This window comes from Grampus griseus (genome assembly GCF_964374135.1).
Source record: "Grampus griseus genome assembly, chromosome: 8".
In the NCBI taxonomy this organism is placed as follows: Eukaryota; Metazoa; Chordata; class Mammalia; order Artiodactyla; family Delphinidae; genus Grampus; species Grampus griseus.
The window spans coordinates 53,836,337-53,858,850 of NC_139002.1; the positions used below are offsets into that span (position 1 = coordinate 53,836,337).

Below are 22,514 nucleotides of genomic sequence, written 5' to 3' on the forward strand. Positions count from 1 at the left end.
CCTTTTCCTCTTCCTTCATAGGACATCCTGGCTCAGAGCTTACATTAAACACCAGGGGGCATTCAGTTGATTGTAGCATTCATTGGATTCAGGGCGTCTTACATAATGTCCTGCCTTGTGACATAGACGTGGAAAAAGAACTGTTTCCAAGCCTAGAGTTGGGAGGGAAGTCCGTATTCGTAGTCATTTGCAGCAAGGCATGAAGCTGATTTCTGTCAATAGCTCCAGAACTGCACAGCGTTATTTGTTAGATACAACTGTCAGTAGAACTCACCTATGCCTCCTTCCTTGTGTCTCCCACCCCATCTCAGTGTCTATCCAGCCTTTGCCTAAGCTGGCCTGAGCTTCTGGTAGGAACCTCTCTCAGGACCTACCATCCCCTGTCTGGTTACCACCTCTCCCTGAGTCCAGGTGTCTAACACTTTCTAGGTGTCTGGCTACTCTGGTAAACTAATTGCATCTTAGGTATTTGTGGAAAGAAGTAATGAATAAACAAATGTATTGAGGCAATATGAAAGCAATACAATAACCAGTACCAAGTCATTAACAGCCTGGCCCAAGCCTGGCGCAAAGCAGTGGCTCAGTGAAGATGTTGCATAAATTATTACTTTTAGTGTAATACATTTGCTCTCCTAATCATGTGTTTGAAGCCTAGTTCAAATGCTTCCTCCTTTGTTAGACTGTTCTCATATCACATATAAACTTTCCCACTTCTATACGCTAACAGAATTTTATAGGAAAGTTTAAAACGTTTATATTCTTTATTTAGGGAAAGAAAAAAAACAGCCTTTCACTTCTGGTTCTCACAACAACGCTGTCCAGATTATCATCTTCATTTTATAGTTGAAGCTTGGTGATATGAAAGATCCCAAGTTCGTGCAGTTCATAAGTAGCAAAGCTGACTCCAAAACTTACTTTCAGCTATTAAATTGTTCCTGTTGCAATATGGTACACAGGTGAATGTGTGTTTTATTTAGTTGTGTTCACCACTGGAACAGAGGCGCTTTTACTCTAAGGACTGTCTCCTGCTGCTGCCTGTGCTTCCCAGAGCTTCACATATAAAACACGTCTTAAAGCAAAGTGCCAATTTTAACAGGGTCTTCAGTGCTGGAATTAAAGGGATGGCCAATGGCAGAGTTTCGTACAAAATCAGTGTAGAGAGAGAAAAAGTTTGTGCTTATATAGAGAGCTCCCTAATGGGCCTTCTTCATTTTTTAAGATGGACCATAGGGCATACCCCTGCAGGTACTCTTTCTGATGGTTTGTACCACTGAATATGTCCTTTACCCTTTCCTGTACCTGAAGCTGCAGCTATTAACACGTAGCAGAAGACTCAAGAGAAGTGATGGTTGAATGCTACATGTCCTGGGCCACGGTCCTCCTCAGCTAACTGAGACTCATCACTATTAATATCTGGGTTTCTATTAATACTGTCTTTTCACTGTGAGCTAATTTAAATCTTCTGTTCTCTAAGCTATTCTTAACCATACATTCTCAGGCCTGGGCCTGGTTCCCAACTACAGATCGTAACTCTCCATTTTGGCTTTTGGACTTCAGAAGTCATAGGAATTCTGCCCCTATTGCTTCTCAGAGGAGAGGTGGAGCTCTATTGGAATTTTGGGTAGGACGCTTCTTGGTTATGCAGGACTGCCCCATGCCCTGTTTGAGGTTAGTATCCCTGTCCCCTGCCCTCTGATGCATGGAGTGCTCCCCAATCATTGTGACAACTTACCCCCCACCTCACACACACACACCTTTCCACACCCTGGAGGGTGCAATACAGCCACTGGCTGAAAGCCACAACCTGACACCTGTCTCTGCCACCTTGATCCCCGTTGACTTCAGTCTCTTTCCAAGGTGGAACTAGGACTGGGGATGTTCCCCTCTACATCTTGAGAAAAGAAGGTTCCTCAACTTCTCCAGAGCTCCCATCTTTGTGGAGAGACAAATTAAGGCTCTGATACAAGATCTCTTTGGGGATTGGGCTGCTGAGACCAACTGAATGTCACTGTTACTCTATCAAGACAGTTTTAACCCACAAAACAGGTTTTTATTCTCTTAAAATCACATGAGGGTTGAGGGGCGAGGATGCTCAGGGAATGGGGAGTGACAGTTCATGAGTAAATGACTATGGGGTTTCTTTTTGGGTGGTGAACATAGTCTGGAATTAGATAATGGTGATAGTTGCACAACCTTGTAACTACAGTAAAAGTCACTGAATTGTCCACTTTAAAGAGTGAATTTTAGAGTGAATTCACATGCTATGTGAATCATATCTCAAATTCTTTTTGTTGCACGAGTCTCCTGCTCTTTGTGTTTTTCCTGCCTAACATCTGGCTTCCCAAGCTTAAAACTTAAAAAATCTTACAGTCACGATTCGTTCCTCTCCTTTCCTTTCTATTTCTAATGGGTCACTGAAACCTAACTTCTAAGTAATTCTCAATACCCTTTTCTTTTCCTCTCTGTCCCACTACCAGTGACCTTACTCAAGCTCTCTTCCCTTGCCTGTACTATTGTGACCAACTCTTGATTTCTCTCCTTGTCTTCAGACTCTGCCCACCTCATCATCCTTCCAGATGCTTCCAATTATATATTCTACAACATTTTATTGTGAAATATAATACAATGCAAAAAATGTATGTAGCATACAGTTCAATGAAGGAAACACCCATATTACTACCACCCAGGCCAAAAAAATGACTGCACCTCAGAAACCCCTGTGTGTCCCTTCCCAATCATATCTTTCTTACTCCACCCCTGTCCCCCCTTCCAGGTATATAATGACTTCTGTGGTAATCACTTCCTTGCTTTCTTTTATAGCTTTACCATGTGTATCCTTAAGCACTATGGTTAATTTTGTCTAGTTTTGAACTTTAAATGAAATCACATTTTCAACCTTGCTTTCTTCTCTCAATTTCATGTTTGTAAGACTTTTCATGTTGTATGTAGCTCAGTTAGATTTTCTTAAAGCCTAGATCTGATCCTGTTTCTTCCCATCACCTAGATGATAAGTCCACGCTCCTTCGCGTGGCTACATTCAAGGCTATCCATGATCTGATCTTAAACCTTTCTCTCCAGCCTCATTTGTGATGACCTCTCCCCCTACATCCTTTCCTGCAATCATACATAAGCACTTGCCGTCTCCAGAAGATGCCACGTATTTAGATGCTTCCTTATGCTTAAAATACGGAATCTCTTCCTGCCTTTTCACCCTGGCATATTCTTTGACTCCTTTCTCAAGGTAGAGTAAATCGATCTCTTTTCTGTGTTCCATAATTATTATAATTCTTTATCCTTTTTAACACTGTCTGCATTAGGATTACAGATAGTGGTTATTGAGCATGCACGGTGAGCCAGGTGCTGAGATTGGATTGGTACTAAGTAGATGCTCAATAAGTTTTACTTTCTTCCCCACTTTGCACAGTGTATGTTTGATCCTGCAGTTGGATTCTTTGGGGATGGCAGCATTCCACCTTTAAATCAGCAGCGTAAGAGATGGTAAACTACTTTACCTCCTCTGGAGCATCATTCTGAAACCTTTCCTGATAGTCGACTTTCTGGCTGAGGTCAGCAATCTCTCAGGTATTTGGAAGTTCCAAGAGGCTTTTGTGCCTAAAGAGGAATAACATCATCCTAATAGATGACATTAAACATGACTTGTTACTTACAGATTGGTTTACATTGTCTTAATTGCCATTACAAGTTTAATTTGGCTGATTCTCTTGAATACATCAAAACCCTTAAATAGTAAATAAGACATATACAAATACAGTGGTTACAAACCTTATGTGTATACGTATGCGTCATCTTATTCTAAAACATCAACACCTTGGGCTTAATTAATTTCTTCATTATTTTTGTACTTATTTGCATGCTGTACTTACTTTGATATCATCCCAAGATTTAAGTTGTAATTTTGACTTTCCCAGGCAAATAACCTTTTCCAGGGAAATAAGCAGGAAATCGCCTGACCAGAAGAAAACGTAAAAGGAACACTTTTTCAAATTGGCAAAGTCCTGCTATCCAGTCATAAACTAACTGATCCTTGGTTGGGGTCCATGGCTCGGTCTCTTCACAGTGTTTTAGATCCCTGCCACTGGTTATGAGGCCGAGCTTCATCTTTCTAGATAAACTTCAGTTGCTACATTAATACGACCTTTAGTTCATGCTTTCACACAGGTTTTATCTTCTTATAATCTAATTTCTTCCTTTGAAAGGAGGAGATTTTAGTCTCTTGCTTGGCCAGGGTTATAAACACTGTCCAGCCATTATGCGACAGTGACCTGAATGTTACCATTATTCAGAACCTACTGCTTATGCTTCAGCAAACACATCACTGCGATTAGTGATGCATATAGGAAAGTGGTCCTCAGAGTGTGGTTCCAGACCCAGCAGCATCAACCAGCATCTTTTGATCAGTTGTTTGAAATGCAAGTTCTCAGACCCCACCCCAACCTCAGCCTTCTACATCAGAAACTCTGGGGGATGGGTCCCAGGCATCTGCATCTTAGCGTGTCCTCTGGGTAATTCTGATGCATGCTAAAGTCTGGGAACCACTGCTAGAAGATGAGAGAATAGGAGTTCATGAAGTCACCTCTGCTCTGCAAGCTTAAGTATTATCTGGGAACATTATGTTGGACCCTCATTCTATCGGGCTGGCCAAAAAGTTCGTTCGGTGAGCGAATACATTGTTCAATAAAATTCTTGGTGAAAATGAAAACGTGTCTTTTATTTTTACTTAAAACTGAATGAACTTTTTGGCCAAACCAATACTTGGTGAGTATTTGTGACCACCAGTGCTTTTTAACTGTTAGACAGCCCCCCTTTTGTGAGGTATTATGTATGACCACCAGTGCTCATCAGTCCTTCCCAGTCTTTCTGTAATTTCTACTTTTTCCTGTAATTCCTCCTTATTCATAGTTTCCTGTGTATATTCTTTCTCTGCTTATACAGATAGAAACAGGCACACATCTACACTTTATATCAGCTCTATTGTGTAATAGAAGAAAGGAAAGTCCCCTGTATTGACTGCCCTTCTTATCAGAATCAATAAAAATACCCAAAAAACCCTATTATAGTCACCTTCCTTTTGTATAAAAAAACTTTTGTACACTTTAATCCTTTGGATATTATGAACTCATATTTTCACAGGCTCAACTTTTAATCCTAAAATGTTACAACTTGGCCATTGAGAATGCCTTTAAATCTAGTCCTTTTGACTTTAAATATCCCTGACATTTTCTTCTCTGTGTATTTTAAAGAACCCTTGCTTTTATTATTGAATAAACAGCACATTCAGACCTATCCTAATTCTTTTTATTCCACAACATGGAATCAACTCCCCTCCAAGAGTTCTGATTCCTTTGGTGGAGAATAATAGCAAGGACCTACATCCAGGACTGCAGGTACACATGAGAGGTGGTGGTGTTCACTAAGCACCCTTAGTGACTGAGTTAGAAAGTTATTTTTTCAAAGTTATGAGTTTTATATATGGGGCCATACCTAACTTTTCTTAGAGTGTGTTGTTTTACTGACCACTAAGACACTGTCCTACATAGACATCAGGAGATCATTTTAGTTACCTACTCTGGTCTTTTGCACTGAATTATGCCCAAATACAGGGGTGATGAGAAGCCCACGTCCCAAACAATTAGAAGATAAAGTTCATATCTGTACATAATGCTTTTTAAAAAACATATGTACCTTGCCTTATTTTTTCCTCTCCATAACCATGTGAGGTAGGTGAAGTTTGTTCCATTTTACAGATGAGGAAACTAAGGCTTACAGAGGTTAAGTGACTCATTGGGGTCACACAGCTAGTAAGTGATGCCAGGAGTTTGAACTCACATCTTCAGATTCTAAATCCTGTTTATTTTCCACTGTACCATGCATCTTTTCTGTCTCTGCCTTCCAGAAGCTTACAAAACACTTGTGCATCTGAAATAACTAGATAACATTCCTGATGAAACTTGGAGCTATTATAAACCAAGGACTGCTTACAAATAATCTCTACTTATAATCCTTTTAGATAAATTTTCTGGTGTAATTTCAATCTGTGTTGATATTTTAGAAAGTATATAGGTTTGGATTTGGTTGGGATTAATAAGTTATGTTATATTCCAGTTTATGGAAAGCTCTTTCAGTTCAGGGTGCAGTAAACTTGAAGGTTCTAACAAAAATAAAGTGCGAAGTTTCTGTAGAGGGCAGGCATGGTGAATAGGTATAGGGGTTTTAATACAGGGGTATGCATTCTAGATATTAAACTGCTGGACTTGATTCTGTATTTTTTTACTGCTACAGTGGAACACTATTTGTTCAGAGAAGGATTAAGGTCAGAAATGGTTTGTTTCAATCATAGAGTTTTACTTAGAAAGGCACCAGGGTTAAGCCTGGGAGATACTTGAGGAAGGCGTAGCTCCCCAGTTGGAATCTGCAAACTTTTGTCCCGAAGTCGTGGAAGAAACTGAGACTTTGGGAGAGTTTCTAGGGCCCCAGAGAGCCCTATGTCACAGAGTCAGGGTGCCTCAAGATGGAAACTTATCTAAGAGCTGAGCGTCGATTCTAATATTTATTCAGCTGCGTTATTCACACAGACGCAGGTAGAGAGGGTACCTAGAAATAAATGGAATAGGTGGGTTTTACTTCTTAAGATGAAAAGGTCCTGGTTCTTCTATTTCCAGAAGTGGTCAGAGACAGCTCTGAATCAGCTAAGTGACCAACAGTAGCTTGTAAAGTAATAAGGCTTCAGGGCACCAGAGCCCCAGTGTGCCACCTCCCCTCCCCTGTGGAAGGCTCTGTACCACATTCAGGATTCATTCCTATCCTCAACTCTCATCTCTCCCATCAGTCTTACATCTTAAAGTAAATACAAGTTTTTGTAGACCGCTGCTAGGAAATTTTTGCAATTTAAGAGATAGGTTGGATATGTATATCAGGTCACCACGTATATCAAGTACACTTTAAATATCTTAAATTTTATGTCTTTATACCTCAATAAAGCTGAAAAAAATTAACCACAAAAAAAATTTTTTTTAACGTCAAAAAGAATTTTTTTTAAGGTAGGACTCATTTTAGAATGAAAGGCTTTGGGTTCTATTTTAAAAAAATAGTATAACAATAAATGGCATGGTATAAAGGAAACTTGGATTCTTCTAGCTCTGTATGAGTTTGTCAGGTCATTACTATTTTCTGGATGAACGTTCCTTGATCTACAAAATGATGATGGTGATCCCTTTCTTGCTTTCTTCATAAGACAATTTCGAAAATACAAAAAAGAGATTTGTACTCTGAGAGCCTATCAGTATTGGGTCCTCCGCCAGCATATTCAGTTCAGCTGTTGCTTTCTGAAGGGGAAGATGAGCATGGTCCCTGCCTTTCCAGAGAGTTTCCCAAGTGCATTTTAGTAGAATCTTAAAGGATTAGTAGTATTTGACAGGGAACACCTCAAGAGCACACAATTGCATGGCTACTTGGGTTAAAATACTTCATTCTGCCTGGAGTCTAGGATGTTTGTGGGAATAAGATTGGACAGAGGGAAAGGAGTAGCAGGCAATTACAGGAAGCAGTCTGAGACCAAATGAAAGAAGGCCCTAGACTATTATCCTGATTAGCTTGGCCTTAGTACTGTAGGCCCACGCCTTCCAAATTTTTTTATATCATATCACAAAAAAATAGCATTTTCATGTCAGACTGCCGGTAGCTTGTGACCAGAGGAGACTAGGCCAAGGACTTCAGCTTTCCTAGGGCTGGAGTAATCAAAACCTTTCAATAACTTGGCACACACTCTCACTGGTTGAAAAGTGCTGCTAGGCAATAGGAGCCTAGTTAACAAACTTCAGGAAAATTCTCTCTTTTTCCATTTCTCCAGAGTCCCAGACTGTAATGTGACTTCAACTCTTTTGATTCCTGCATTAGAACTAGATCTCGGTGGAAATAGAATACACCAAAAATGGACCAGCCCATTACTATAGATCCTGCAGATATAAAAGATAATAGAAGATTAGTAGTTGCTAGGGTCTGGAAAGAAGGCGGACTGAATAGTGGCTGATAATGGGTACAGGATAGTTTTGGGGGAGATGATATTGTTTGGGAATTAGATAGCAGTGATGGTTGTATAACATTGTGAATATACTAAAAGAAATTTGAATTGTACACTTTAAAAGGGTGAATTTTATGGTATGTGAATTATATCTCAATTTTTAAAAAAAGGTAATAGAATATTATTAACAGCTTTGCCTGAATAAATTTGTTAACTTATATGCTATGACAAATTCTGTGAAAGACACATATTGTCAAAGCTGACACCGAAGAAAGTAAAATTCCAAATAGCCCTGTATCTATTTAAAAAATTAACCTATAATTAAAAACCTCCCACAAAGAAAACTCCAGGCCTGATGGCTTCTCTGTTGAATTTTAAGGAGGAAATGATATCACGTCAATTTCTTTCCAGATTGATCTCTAGATTCAATGCAATCCCAATCAAAATCTCAGCATTTTGGTTTTTGTTGCTGTTGTTGTTTTTGGTAGAAATTGACAGGCTGATTCTAAAGTTTTTATGGAGATGCAAAGGAACTAGGATAATCGAAACAACTTTGAAAGAGATGAGCAAAGTTGAAGGACTCACATTACCTAATTTCAAGACTTATTGTAAAACTGCAGTAATCAAAACAGGGTGGTCTTGGCAGAAGTATATATAGAGAGAGGTCAATTGAACATAATAGAAAGTCTAGAAATAGACCTACATCCATTTGGTCACCGATTTTCAACAAAAGTGTCAAGGCAATTTGATAAAGAAAGGGTACTTCTTTTCAACAAACACTGCTGGAATAGCTGTATATTCATGTGGAAAAACATGGACCATGATCCTTACCTCACTCTGACCCAAAATGGATCATAGACCTAAACATAAAAATTAAAGTGATAAAACTTCTACAAGAAAATGAAGCAGAAAATCTTTCTGACCTTGAGGTAGACAGAGCTTTCTTAGACAAGAAATATAAGACATAAAAAAGCCTGAACCATGGGCTTCCCTGGTGGCGCAGTGGTTGAGAATCTGCCTGCCAATGCAGGGGACACGGGTTCGAGCCCTGGTCTGGGAAGATCCCACATGCCGCAGAGCAACTAGCCCCATGAGCCACAATTACTGAGCCTGCGCGTCAGGAGCCTGTGCTCCGCAACAGAGAAGCCGGGATAGTGAGAGGCCCGTGCACCGCGATGAAGAGTGGCCCCCGCTTGCCGCAACTAGAGGAAGCCCTCGCACAGAAACGAAGAGCCAACACAGCCATAAATAAATTAATCAATTAATTAATTGTTTTTTTAAAAAAAAAGCCTGAACTATTTAAAAATGATAAATTGGACAAAATTAAAGACATTTGCTCTTTAAAAGACACCATTTAAAAAGTGATAAAGCAAGCCACAGACTGGGAAAAAATATTCTCAATACATATGTCTGACAAAGGACTGTATCCAAAATATATACAAAGAACTCTTAAAACTCAATAATAGGGCTTCCCTGGTGGCGCAGTGGTTGAGAGTCCACCTGCCGATGCAGGGGACACGGGTTCGTGCCCCGGTCCGGGAGGATCCCACATGCCGCAGAGCGGCTGGGCCCGTGAGCCATGGCCACTGAGCCTGTGCATCCGGAGCCTGTGCTCGGCAGCGGGAGAGGCCACAACAGTGAGAGGCCCGCATACCGAAAAAAAAAAAAACCTCAATAATAAAGCAAAAACCTCAAATTAAAAATGGGCAAAAGATTTGAACAGACATCACAAAGGAAGATAAAGAACCAATAAGCAAATGGAAAGATGCTCAACATCATTCGTCATCAGGGAAATGCAAATTAAAACCACATTGAGTTGCCACTACACACTCACTAGATTGGCTATAATGGCTAAGTGTTGTACAAAAACTACAGTGTTCACAGATTGCTGGTGGGAATGCAAAAATGGACAACCACTTTGGGAGACAGTTTAGCAGTTTCTTATAAAATTAAGCATATACTTACCATGTTACCCAGCCATTCTGCTTCTAGGTATTTACCCAAGAGAAACGAAAGCAGGTTCACAAAAAGACTTCTACATGATTGTTCATGGCTCCTTTATTCATAATAGCCCCAAACTGGAAACAATGTAACTGTCCAGTAATAGGTGAATGGTAAACATATATGGTAACTCCTTAAGATGTTATACTATCAGCAATTAAAATCAGCAGTTAAAAACTGATTCATGCAGCAATCTGGATGAATCATAAAACTTTATGTTGTACGTAAGAAGCCAGGCACAAAAGAATATTTACTGTATGATTCTGTTTCTGTGATACTCTAGAGAAGACAGATCTAATTTACAGTGATAGAAAGCAGATCATTTATTGCCTGGGGCCAGGTGGAGTGGGGATTAATCTGGAAATGGCACAAGGAAACGCCTTGGGGTGATGGAAGTGTTCTGTCTTGATTGTGGTGGTGTTATACAGTGTATACATTCATCACAACCCATCTGCCTGAAGTCTTAAAATGGGTGAATTTTGTTGCATATAAATTATATACCTCTGTAATGTTGACTTTTAAAAAACAAGGGGGAAAAAAAGGAAGCATTAGCCCAGAGGTCATTCTTCTAATGCTATATACTGACTTCTTATAAATTAAACAAAAGCCTTTCTAATAAATCATATGGAGGTTGTGGAATAGCCTCCATACGGGAATGTTTTTCAGATATATGTAGTTCAGGCAGCTGGATGGATGTAAATGAGGGCTCCCAGGAGGCAGACAGGGCATTTATTTGAGCACCTGAGTTAATCTTTGGAATTAGGTTCAGTTTCTCCTTCCACCTTTTGAATTATTTCCCTGCTCTTATATTGAGTGCTGTGATTAGGGAAGAAAGCCAGGCTCCAGAAGGGCCCCACTCCCAGTTCATCTTGTACCTTAGAAGTAGCTTTTCCTGTATTTGCTCATAACCAGCCAGTTCCAGAAAGCACTGGATTTTATACTCTTATTCATGTATATTCACAATCTGAGTACCTTAGGGAGAGTCACTCTAGTACAAGGGGCAGGAAGCCCTACTTGACATTTCCAACCCTTTGTCTTTTCCTGGGGTCTTAAAATGTCAGAAATTGAAGGTAAGTTGGAGATCCAGAAAATCAACACTTGTGCTTTATAAATGGGGAAACTGTGGCTCAGAGCAGAAAAGTGGTTTCACCCCCGCCCAGCTAACTGACTAGAGATGGAGCTGGAAGTATAACCCAGATCTGCATGATCCACTTCTTCCTCCAGTGCAACTTCCTAAATTATAACTGCATTTTATCAACCATCATGAACAATGTAGTTCAGTGTTTCTCCAAATGGGGTTCTTGGACATTGTGTAGTAGAATCATTTGGGGTTTGTATCCCTGGACCCCACTCTAGACCTGCTGAGTCTGAATCTCTATGGAGACTGGGACCTGGGAACATCTACATTTAAACAGGTGTCTCAGTGATCCTGATGCACAGGAAAGTTGGGTTTTTTTTTTTTTCTTTTTTCTTTTTCACAGGAAAGTTTTAAATACCACTGTTGTTTAAGAAAGTGTGAAACCAGGTCTTTAGGGAAGCCAAAGCCTGCTGAGTCTTCTACTCTTTGATTACTTGGGGTTGGGGAGGTAGATGAGAGAAGACTTTGTCCTAGAGGAAAGGAAACATTTTAACTATATTTGTGGGCATTATTTGTCTACCCTTCCCCCAACTTTGCCCTGATTTTCCCTGGTAACCTTCACTTAATTCAGTTCTTTAAATACAACTTAGATCAGAGCATTCAAGGACATGAAAGAGAGGTTCTTCGGTGAAATGACCTTTGTTTCTCCAAAATGCAAAGGGTTGGCAATGACTCATTTGTTGTTTTGTCAATGGGAGAGGTAATTTCACTAATGGATTCCCTGAGTCCTCTGCAGAAAGATTGACCTGGTCTTTGGGGAATCAATCTCGAATTCAGTCAATGTAATCACTGATACAAGGCTCTTTGGTTTCTCAGATTGTGACCCTCTCCCTCTCACACATGTCAAATTCATTTTACCCCTTTGTTTAGGATGCAGTAGAGACAAAGAGTGGGTAGCGTGCACCATGAGAGGTTGTCAGAGAGATGTGGCTGTGGTTCCCTTCCCCACCATAAGTCATAACACAACACCTGCGTGCTCAAGCTGGAATCTTGGAGTCTTTCTTTATTCTTCCTTCTCCCATATCCCCCATATTCAGTTCATCACCAGGGGCAGCCATTTCAGCCTCTGAAATATATCTTGGAGGTATATGTCCTTTGCCACTGTCCTGACCCAGATGCCATTATTTCTTAGTTGTCTATCTGAGCTCCCTACTCATGCTCTTTCCGCCTTCACTTCATTTGCTACAAGCCAGAATGATCCTTTAAGAAATGTAAATATGAAAAAATGTAAAACCATTTAGCGGTCTCATGCTCTATTTATTTAAAAATACAGAAGTGCATGGATTAAAGTATGAAAGTTCCCTTGTACTCTTATATACCCAACTCTCCTCCACAGGAAACCACTGCTAACAGTTTGGAGTGCCTTTCTGAGCATTTGTAAGACACTGTGTGTGTGTGCGTGTGTATACTATATATGTATACTGTAAATACACGTATATATGTAGTGGTGTGCATATGTGTGTATCCATAAACATACAGGGTTTTTAATATAAGTAGGATCGTACTACATCGTTCTTGTTTGTTTCTTCAATTGCTAATATATCAGTTTACTTAATTACGCCCCTATTGAGGGATCTTGTTCTATTTAAGATAAAAGCTACACTTCATAAAATGATCTTCAAGGCTTCATTATGATCTGTCCCTGCTTTGTCCTCCTTATACTTTCCACTGTGCTCACTATTCTCCAGCCATGCCCTGCTGTCAGGTCCTACCACGAGCCAAGCTTTCTTCCTCCTCAGGGCTTTTGCACATGTAGTTCTCTCTACCTGGGCTGCTCCGCTAGGTACATGACAGTCGTTCCGACATGGTGGACTGGGTCCTTAACAACACACACACTCACTCACACCAAGCATTACTTATGCAGTGAATAAGTGTTTTACATGTGTTTGTACTTTAAAAAAAATGTAGATATTGTGATTAGCAAAATAATTGAGTTCATGAATTCCTCACAGCTTTTATTTCTTAGTTAACAAATACTAAAATGTATATTTCTGTTCTATGAGGGAATTCTCAAATTTTTAATTTTGCATTAATATTTGATATTGAGAACAGCTGACCTACAGAAAAATACATAAAACTCAGCATGTGAAGCCTTTCTTAAAATAGCCCCAAATCACTCTTCCAGCCTTCCTTTCAGTGATCGCCTTTCCATGCTGTTTTTTTATCTTCCTGCAGCTTCACAAACTTAGCTTTACTGTTTGAACACACCAAGCTTTTTCTCATATAATTGATACTCCTGTTCAGAGATTCCAGCCTCCATATTTGAGAATTCACCTACTTATTAAAATTTATTTGTAACCCCAAAGCCAGTACTCACAGCTCTTTCAAGGTCAGTCACAGACATGCAACATGCAGAGCAGTGAAAAGTCTGAGCTCCCCATGTACATGTTCCACGCTGAGACAGAACAAAGCCACACTCTGCCTTCTTGTTTCAGCTCTTACCCTGCACACTAGTGCCCCTTCCTCTTAATGCCATGTTTTTCACATTTTTGTACTTTTTTGTTTGATGATTTCACTATTTAAAATGCCCCCAAGCGAAGTGCTGAACTACTGTCTACGGCTCCTAAGCACAAGATCATCGTGTACCTTTTGGAGGAAACACACGTGTTAGATAAACTTCATCCAGACTCGAGTTATAGTGCTGTTAGCTGTGAGTTCAATATTAATGAATCAGCAGTATATATTAAATACGGTGTCTTTACACAGAAACAGACATAAAACAAGATTATGTATGGATTGGTTGACGAAAGTATTTTGGCCAGAGGCTTGCAGGAACCTAACCCTGAATTTCCTCTAGGAGAAAGGATTCAGTATTTGCTAATTCAGTGTTTGTGGTGACTTTATAGACCATAACTACTGTGAATAATGAGTTAACTGTACTCGTATTATTCTCTTTTCCTGAAAAGTTCCTCCTCCAGTATTTTTTCTTCAGTTAGCAAAACTCCTCTCATTCATCGAGACCCAATCCAGGTATCACCTGTGCTCTGCACCATTCCCTGACTGCTCCCAAGCAGAGTGCTCTCCGTTCATACCTCTATTGGAGTCCTGACCTCAGCACGCTGAGTTACCTGTGTACGTACCTGCCTGCCCTTTCCAAGGATCATGAGATCCTAAAGGACCTGGCACTAATAGGCACTGACATTTAGCCACATTTGATAAATGTTGATTGAATGACTGGAAGGAGGAAGGAGAATAAATGCTAATGGAAAAAAATTGAAAGTGAAGGAAACAAAAGAATGGATTAAATAATGAATTTGATGAGAGCACATGGAAAGGACCTCTGAGTCATTCTTGTGGTAAAAAACTGGTTCTGGGTCCAAAATAGGACACATGCTTAAAACCTGTGTTGCATATATATGGAATCTAAAAAAAAAAAAAAAAAGGTTATGAAGAACCTAGGGGCAGGACAGGAATAAAGACGCAGACGTAGAGAATGGACTTGAGGACACCGGGCGGGGGAAGGGTAAGCTGGGACGACGTGAGAGAGTGGCATGGACATATATACACTACCAAACGTAAAATAGATAGCTAGTGGGAAACAGCCCCATAGCACAGAGAGATCAGCTTCGTGCTTTGTAACCACCTAGAGGGGTGGGATAGGGAAGGTGGGAGGGAGATGCAAGAGGGAGGAGATATGGGGATATATGTATATGTAGAGCTGCTTCACTTTGTTATAAAGCAGAAACTAACACACCATTGTAAAGCAATTATACTCCAATAAAGATGTTAAAAAGAAAAGGTCAAAGAAATACCAATAAAACATCCAAAGAAATTAAAAAAAAAAAAAAAAAAAAACACCAAAAACCTGTGTTAAATGAGAAAGAGTTTGTTGAGTCACCAGAAAGGGGAAACCTGGCTTCAGGATCCCCTTGATTTAGGACACACATTTCATCAAGGTCCATCTCTTTAACTCTGCTCTCTCTTTGTTGTTCTTAGACTCCAGAGGGTGGTCCTTGCAACTTCAAGCTCTTATCATGCCAACCTTTTCTCCAGTGAAAGAGAGAGCCCACTCTTAGTAACACAAACAAAAGTCCTAGTGTTGAATCTTAATGACTGTTTGAGCTGGCTTGGAGCTCGTGCCCATTGCTGAACCAATCACTGGATGAAATGTATTAATTGGCTTTATTTAGGTTCCCATGATCCACCCCCAGAAGCCTAGGGTTGGGAGTCAGTTTCACATAAAAGACATGTACTTTTCCATGGTATCTTTTGTGTTTATGGTGTATGTGTACTATCTCACCCAGGATAGAGATGGTTAGAATCCTAGAAGTGTTACATTAGCAGATCATCTGACTGAGAGGTTTTGTTTGTATGTTTTTACCAAAAGAGGGAGCAAATAGACATTCTTTCCTTTTATTTCTTTGGTATACCTTTCACTGAAGAGTTATATAGTGCATAACATCTATCAAGCACTGTGCTAAATTTTGGAGCTAAAAAAGCCCCTGACCTTAGAATGGACTTGTCTTGTGGTAAAATAAAGTTTATCCTGTGCCCAAGGAACAAGGAAGGTTCATTGGAGTCAGAGAGGATCTTTATTACTCAAATGAATGAGTCCGGGGCATATAACTATGATCCTAAGGGATTTGGATTTGAGGACTGCAAATAACTTTGGACTAGGAGCTAAGACCTAAATTCTAATTCCTCTGTCGACGTCACCTACTAACTGTGAACTTGACCTTTCATAAACTCTGTGGCCAGTGTTTCCCAAAGTGTAGTCAGCAGTTCATCTGCATTAACTTCTCCTTAAGTTCTTTCTGGACCCTAAGCCCTGACTCAGTGGACCAAAAGATTGGGACTGTGATCTCTTCAAATTGTTTAACTTCGATGAACCTCTTTTTCTTCATCTGTAAAAAAAAAAAAAGGGATTTATTTGCCTTGTAGCATTGGTTTGAGGATTAAATGGGATAATGGATAGAAAGCACATGGAATCTAGCAGGAACTCAAGTGCCTTTTTTCCTCCCTCAGAGTGTAAAATCATCATGGTCCAGAGTAGTTGAAGGACACCTAGAGGAAGGGTAGCAGGAAGCCCTTTCTCACGCAGGAAGTGTTTCTCCAGAAATGTGTGACTGTTACATAACCCGCTGGACTCTCTTATTGTTTGCTGTTAACAGTTATGGGCCATAAGTCTAGCTTAGTGTTCTTCATGCTGCAATGTGTTGGGATATAGTTGTACATCATGTACTCACAAGTCAGATCAAATTCTTCTTCTGTCTGTGATTATTTGGGCTGGAACTCAAACTACATCACCACCTGCAGTTTTACCAAGAGAAAGGTGAGGGCTTCCCTGGTGGCGCAGTGGTTGAGAGTCCGCCTGCCGATGCAGGGGACACGGGTTCGTGCCCCGGTCCGGGAGGATCCCACATGCCGCGGAGCGGCTGAGCCCGTGAGCCATGGCCGCTGAGCCTGCGCGTCCGGAGCCTGTGCTCCGCGACGGGAGAGGCCACAACAGCGAGAGGCCCGCGTACCGCAAAAAAAAAAAAAAAGAGAGAGAAAGGTGAGTGTGAGTGATGAGTGTGTGCATGTGTTATGGGTGGATTTTTTTATATATAAAGCAAAGAGCTTTTGAAGATGCAAGTATTATGTTTTTAATGTCCCTGACTAATAAGTTCAATTGATTGATATCATCCAGTAACCTCAGTTAGATTCTAATTAACTAACTGTAATCGTCACTTAACAGGATTCTCCTGGTTTGTTGGCAGTTTTGGGCTTTACCCTCATCAGAAAGATGGAACTTAAAAGGACACACCCATTTCTAGGAGTTACACAAAACCCTCTTCCAAGAAATGTCTTGACTCTTCTACAACTTTAGCCACAAGGCATGTGAGATTTGGTATCTGGAAAGATGGTTTGAGGCTCTGAGAAGTCCTTAGTCATCAAAGAAAAGTTCTGTTATCTTTGGTATAGTACCTAAGGCAAGGCAGAAGATTCTGGAGTTTCAGAAATATTTTCAACTGTCAAGGCTGAAACTAAGGGAGTTCTAGTTAATACTTGGTTTTGTGAAAGAACACATCCCTCTGTTCCAAGAATGAATAATCTGATTAAATGAGGTGTTACCATGTCAGATTTTCTTGGTTAAAAATACATAAGGCTCTCATGGTTGGAAGAGACCTTAGTCCCTTTCTTCCTACCGATCCACTGCTCAACTCTCCCTCCCTACCCACTCCTAGTCTAGGCCAGGGGCTAGCAAACCAATCTTGTCCACCACCTCGTTTTCTAAATAGTTTTATTGGAACACAGCTACTCTCGTTTGCTTACAAATTGTTTACGGCTTCTTCCGTGCCACTATAGATCTGAGTAAGCTGTGAGAGACTGTATAGTCTGTGAGGCTTAAAATATTTACTCTCTGCTCTTTACAGAGAAAGTTTGCTAACCCCTGCTCTAGGCTAACTCCTCTTTAGTATCTCCGATGCAGAGTAGTTCTTCAGTTTCCAAAGGATCTGCTTTGGACCGCTCTTTTAGAAAACTCTTACTTACACTGAGCCAAAACTCTGCTTTTCTGTAGCATGCCCCTGCTGGCCCTAGTTCAGCTTTAGTATGTGGGATCACCCAAAATTAATCAAATCGTTCTTCTGTACATTAGCCTCTTATATCTCAGAACACGATAGTCATGACTCCAGGCAAAACCTCACTAAATCCTGGTACCACTGGATTTCAGGACCCTTTACACCACCAGAACTGAGCACAGCACTCCCGTGTGATCTGGCCAGTGTAAAGCTGAACTGGAGTCCACCTAAGTTTTCTAGGTGCTAAGAGCAATAGGAAGAAGTCATGTCTGCATTCTACATGCTTGGAGACCTTGGAATATAACCCAAAGAACAGAGACAGGTTCATGAGGGATATGCACTCTCCACTCAAAGCAAGAATGATGCAACTTCTGGGCCATATGTACCCATGGTGCATGTCTGTGGTCTGGGTGGTTGTGAAACGTTTTTTTGTTTTGTTTTGTTTTACTGGATTTGGGTACAAAAGGAAAGCAGTCACTTCTGTTTCATCAGAGAAGGTGGTGGCGTTCTGTTAATCATAGACACAAGTGGAAGGTTCTAACTTTCTTGAGGGTTGGCCCTTATGCCATGTACTTCTTTAAGCCCCGTTGTTGAGTAAAGTGACTTGCATTGTCTTTTGTGCTCTGTCTCCCTGCCATCATCTCTCACTGTTGCAGAGTATTCCAACAGCTTCTTAGTTTTCCTGCCTCTTATGTTTCCTTTCTCTGGTTGGTCTTCCTCATTCTTCCAGTTAAGGGCACAGCGATAACTATCATTTCTCTGCTAATCTGTTCTCTTCAATGGCTCTCCATTATCAGTAAAGAAAAGATTAAAAATTCTTAGGATGGTGTTGGCTTTCCAGGACCACCAGACTCTTCCTTTCCTCTTTCTTTTCCACATTCAAAAAAGACTGTTCCACATTCTCTGAACCTGTCATATTTTCCCGTACCCAGGTCTTGGTCATACTATGTGCTCTATAAGAACTGACCTTTCCTCTTTCTTTGCCCAAACCGTATATCAAACCCTACCTTCTTTACTGTTCATATTCATTCAAGTTCATTTCTCTTTGTTGCTCTCTCTCTCTCCCCCTCTCCTACCCATCCCTAAAGGTTTGATTCTCTGCTTCAGTGGTCTGATAGCATATTGTGTCCCTATTATGGTGCTTATAAAAATCTGCGTTTTTGTTTTAGGGATATGTGTTCATGTCTTATCTCCCTGAGTTGTTGTAAGCATTGTAAGTTGAAAGGAAAGTTTGGGTCTTGCCTTCTTTCTTTATCCCTCAAAGCATTTAGCAGAATTTGTGCTTGTTTTACTGAATACTATAGAAGGAGCTCATTGATTCGTCATGAACAGTGAAATAGCAAGAAGAGTTGAATTGGAAGTAGATGATTTTGAATCTGAGAGACTGGAAGAATCCTGATACCTTTAACCGAAATTCAGAGGAGTTGCTGATGTGTGGTATGCGGTAAGACAAAGGACAAAATAATGCCTCTTTCATGGTGAACAAACAAACTATGAATTGGAAATCTGGGGATCTTTCATAATGACAACTGTTTTTCCAGTTACATGATCTCAGAACGTCTTTGTGCTGCTTTAGAGTCAATAACTATGTTCTTGACATGTGTCATGCAGAGTTTGGTCCTAGCCGCTCTCACACTTAATACTTGTACTTAATTCTCAAATCAGTATTATTAGCTTTGTTATTTTCCCTCTTATATATTTGGTTATTAGGCTTAAGAGATGTTAAATTTGTCCAAGGTTGTAGAGCAAGAACTAGGACTATAATTTGGGTCTTTTCACCCTAATCTCAAGCTTTGCTTATCACACTCTGCATCATCTCTCTCATTCTGTTCTCCTTATTTCTCTGCATTTGTGCCCCTTGGTTTGAGTTTTTGTTGATCTGAATTAATAGTGTTTCTTCTGCCTGGCTGGGTTATACCAGGAATTAGGCATAAATAAGTCAATTAGGCTGAGTGAAATAAGGCAGTCACAAAAGGACATATATTGTGTGATTCCACATATATGAGTAGTCAAATTCAAAGATACAGAAAGTCTAACAGTGGTTTTCAGGGACTGGGTATAGCGAGGAATGGGGAGTTCATGTTTAATGGATGCAGAATTTCAGTTGGGGAAGATAAAGGAGTTCTGGAGATGGGTAGTGTTGATGGCTCTACAACAGTGTGAATATATTTAATGCCACAGAACTGTACACTTAAAATGGTAAATTTTATGTTATGTTTCACCACATTGAAAATTATTTTATTTTAATAAAAAGAAAACTAAGCCATAAGATTTGGACATTGCTATGCAGGTGATAGGGAGCCATTAAATTTTTGGATAGTGAAGGGGAATGACATGATCCGAGTTTTGCTCTGATTGGAAGATTAAACTGGAATCATTTATAAGTATTAACTTAGGATAACTGGTTAGGAAGCTATGCAAACAGTCCAGACTATAGGTAACAAGCACTTGAAATAGGAGTGCAAAAAGGCAGGTGTGACATGGGCTGTTATGAATGGTGTTGCAGTAAACATACTTTTACATGTATTTTGGTGAATATATGTACACAGTTATTTGAGGTAAGTACCTAGGAGTAGATACAAGGTCGTGAGGTGTGAGTATGTTCAGTTTTAGTAAACACTGCCATAGTTTTCCAAAGTGATTATACCAACTCACATTCATCCTAACAGGGTGTGAGAGTTTTTCCACATCCTTCCGCAAACTTACTATTGTCAGTCTTTTTCATTGGGACCATTCTGGTGGTTGTCTTAGTGTTACTGATTTGCATTTTCCTAATGAGTCATGAAGTTGAGATCTGTTTACATGTTTATCGCCATTTGGGTATCTTCTTTTGTGTAGTGTCTGTTTAAACTTTTGCCCGTTTTTCTATTGAGTGGTCTTGCTAATTTATAGACTTTTTTTTAATGTGTTCTGAATATGAGTCCTTCATTGGATGTATGTATTGCAAATATCTCTTCTCACTTTCTTGGCTTGGCTTTTCATCCTCTTAACGGTGCCTTTTGATAACCAGAAATTAAGTTGAATGTAGTATAATTGATTACTTTTTCTGTTGTCTTAGTACCTTTTGCATATTCGGGAAATCATTGCCTACCCCAAAGTCAGAAACATATTTTCCTCTAAATACTTTATTGTTTTATCTTTCACATTTGGGTTTATAGTGTTCTGAAATTACTTTTCACATGTGGCGTGACATAGGATCAAGAATCTTTCTTTTCCCATGGTTATTGAATTTACCTAGTGCCACTTATCAAAAGGACAGGTTTTTTCTCCATAGCACTGCCGTATAACCTTTTTCTTAAATCTAGTGATGATGTATGTAGGGGTCTGTTTCAGGATTCTTCTATTCCATTGGCCTATTAGTCTATCTTTTAGCCTCTGCTTTTAGTCTTCTAAATAGACAAGGCTTTCCTCCTAGTGGCTGACGTTGGTTACACCTAAATGGCCCTGGTAGTGGAAGGTAAAATATATTAGTTATTTATTGCAGGATAACAAATGACCCCAAAGCTTACTGGCTTAAAAGAGCAATAACTGTTTATTATTTCATGTGGTTTCTGTGATTCAGCAATTCAGGAGCAATTTAGTTTGGTGGATTTGGCTCAGTGTCTCTCATGAAATTGCAGTCAAAAGTGCCTATAGCTGCAGTCATCTTGACTGGGGCTGACGGATCTGCTTCTAAGAATGGCTCTTTTTCATAGCTGTCAGGAGGCCTTAGTTCTTCACCTTGTGCATTCCTCCTTAGTACTGCTTGAGTGTCCTTACAACATGGCAGCTGATCCAAAGGAGAACAAGAAAGAACCTGCAGTGTCTTTTAGGCCTTATCCTTGGAAGTCACACACTTTCATTTATGCAGTATCCTATTGTTCGTCCTTATTCTTTTTTTTTTTTTTAATACACTTATTTATTTATTTATTTTTGGCTGTGTTGGGTCTTCATTTCTGTGCGAGGGCTTTCTCCAGTTGCGGCGAGCAGGGGCCACTCTTCATTGCGGTGCACGGGCCTCTCACTGTCGCGGCCTCTCTTGTTGAGGAGCACAGGCTCCAGACGTGCAGGCTCAGTAGTTGTGGCTCACGGGCCTAGTTGCTCCGTGGCATGTGAGATCTTCCCAGACCAGGGCTCGAACCCGTGTCCCCTGCATTAGCAGGCAGATTCTCAACAACTGCGCCACCAGGGAAGCCCTTGTTCATCCTTATTCTGAATGAGAGGGGACTACATAAGGCTACACTGGGAAATGGATTCATTAGGGGCTATCTTGGAGGCTGGCTACTACACAGAAAATTTGGAGAAGCTGACTGGTACCGTATTTATTTGTTTGTTTCCCCAAGGCAGAGACTCATGTCTGCTATTACAGTGAAGATTTCCTAGAGCTGACAGGTAGCTCGGTAGGTTTAGAAAGTCTGGTGAATCTTAGTTCACTCCCTTTTGTTCCCTCGTGCTCAGGGGTCTGAACTCTAAAGTTTATTTATATTTTCGTGTGATTCCTTAAGAGTCCATCTCCATCCCTGAGTGGGAAAGATTGAGGACAACTGGGTCTGGTTATAATCATTTGCCAACTATGACCCTTTCTTTCCATGATCTTTACTTCTCTTCTGTGAACTTTCTAATTCTCTTGTGGGTAAGTTTTTTTTAATTAAACTTTTTATTTTGAGATAATTTTGGATTCACATGTAGTCATAAAAATAATAGAGATCCCCAGTACCCTCTACCAGTTTCCCCCCAGTGGTAACATCTTCCAAAACTGTGCCACAGTATCACAACAAAGATGTTGGTATTGTTACAGTCAAGATCCAGAACATTTCCATCACCACCATCACCACAAGGATCTTTCATACTGCTC

At 40.2% G+C, this 22,514-nt stretch overlaps 1 protein-coding gene across 1 annotated transcript in view; it reads left to right on the top strand.

Annotated features, from left to right (window-relative positions):
• Positions 1 to 22,514, top strand: part of GAB2 (GRB2 associated binding protein 2) — a 174,400-nt gene that overhangs the window by 89,729 nt on the left and 62,157 nt on the right. The gene's annotated exons all lie outside the window — the stretch shown is intronic.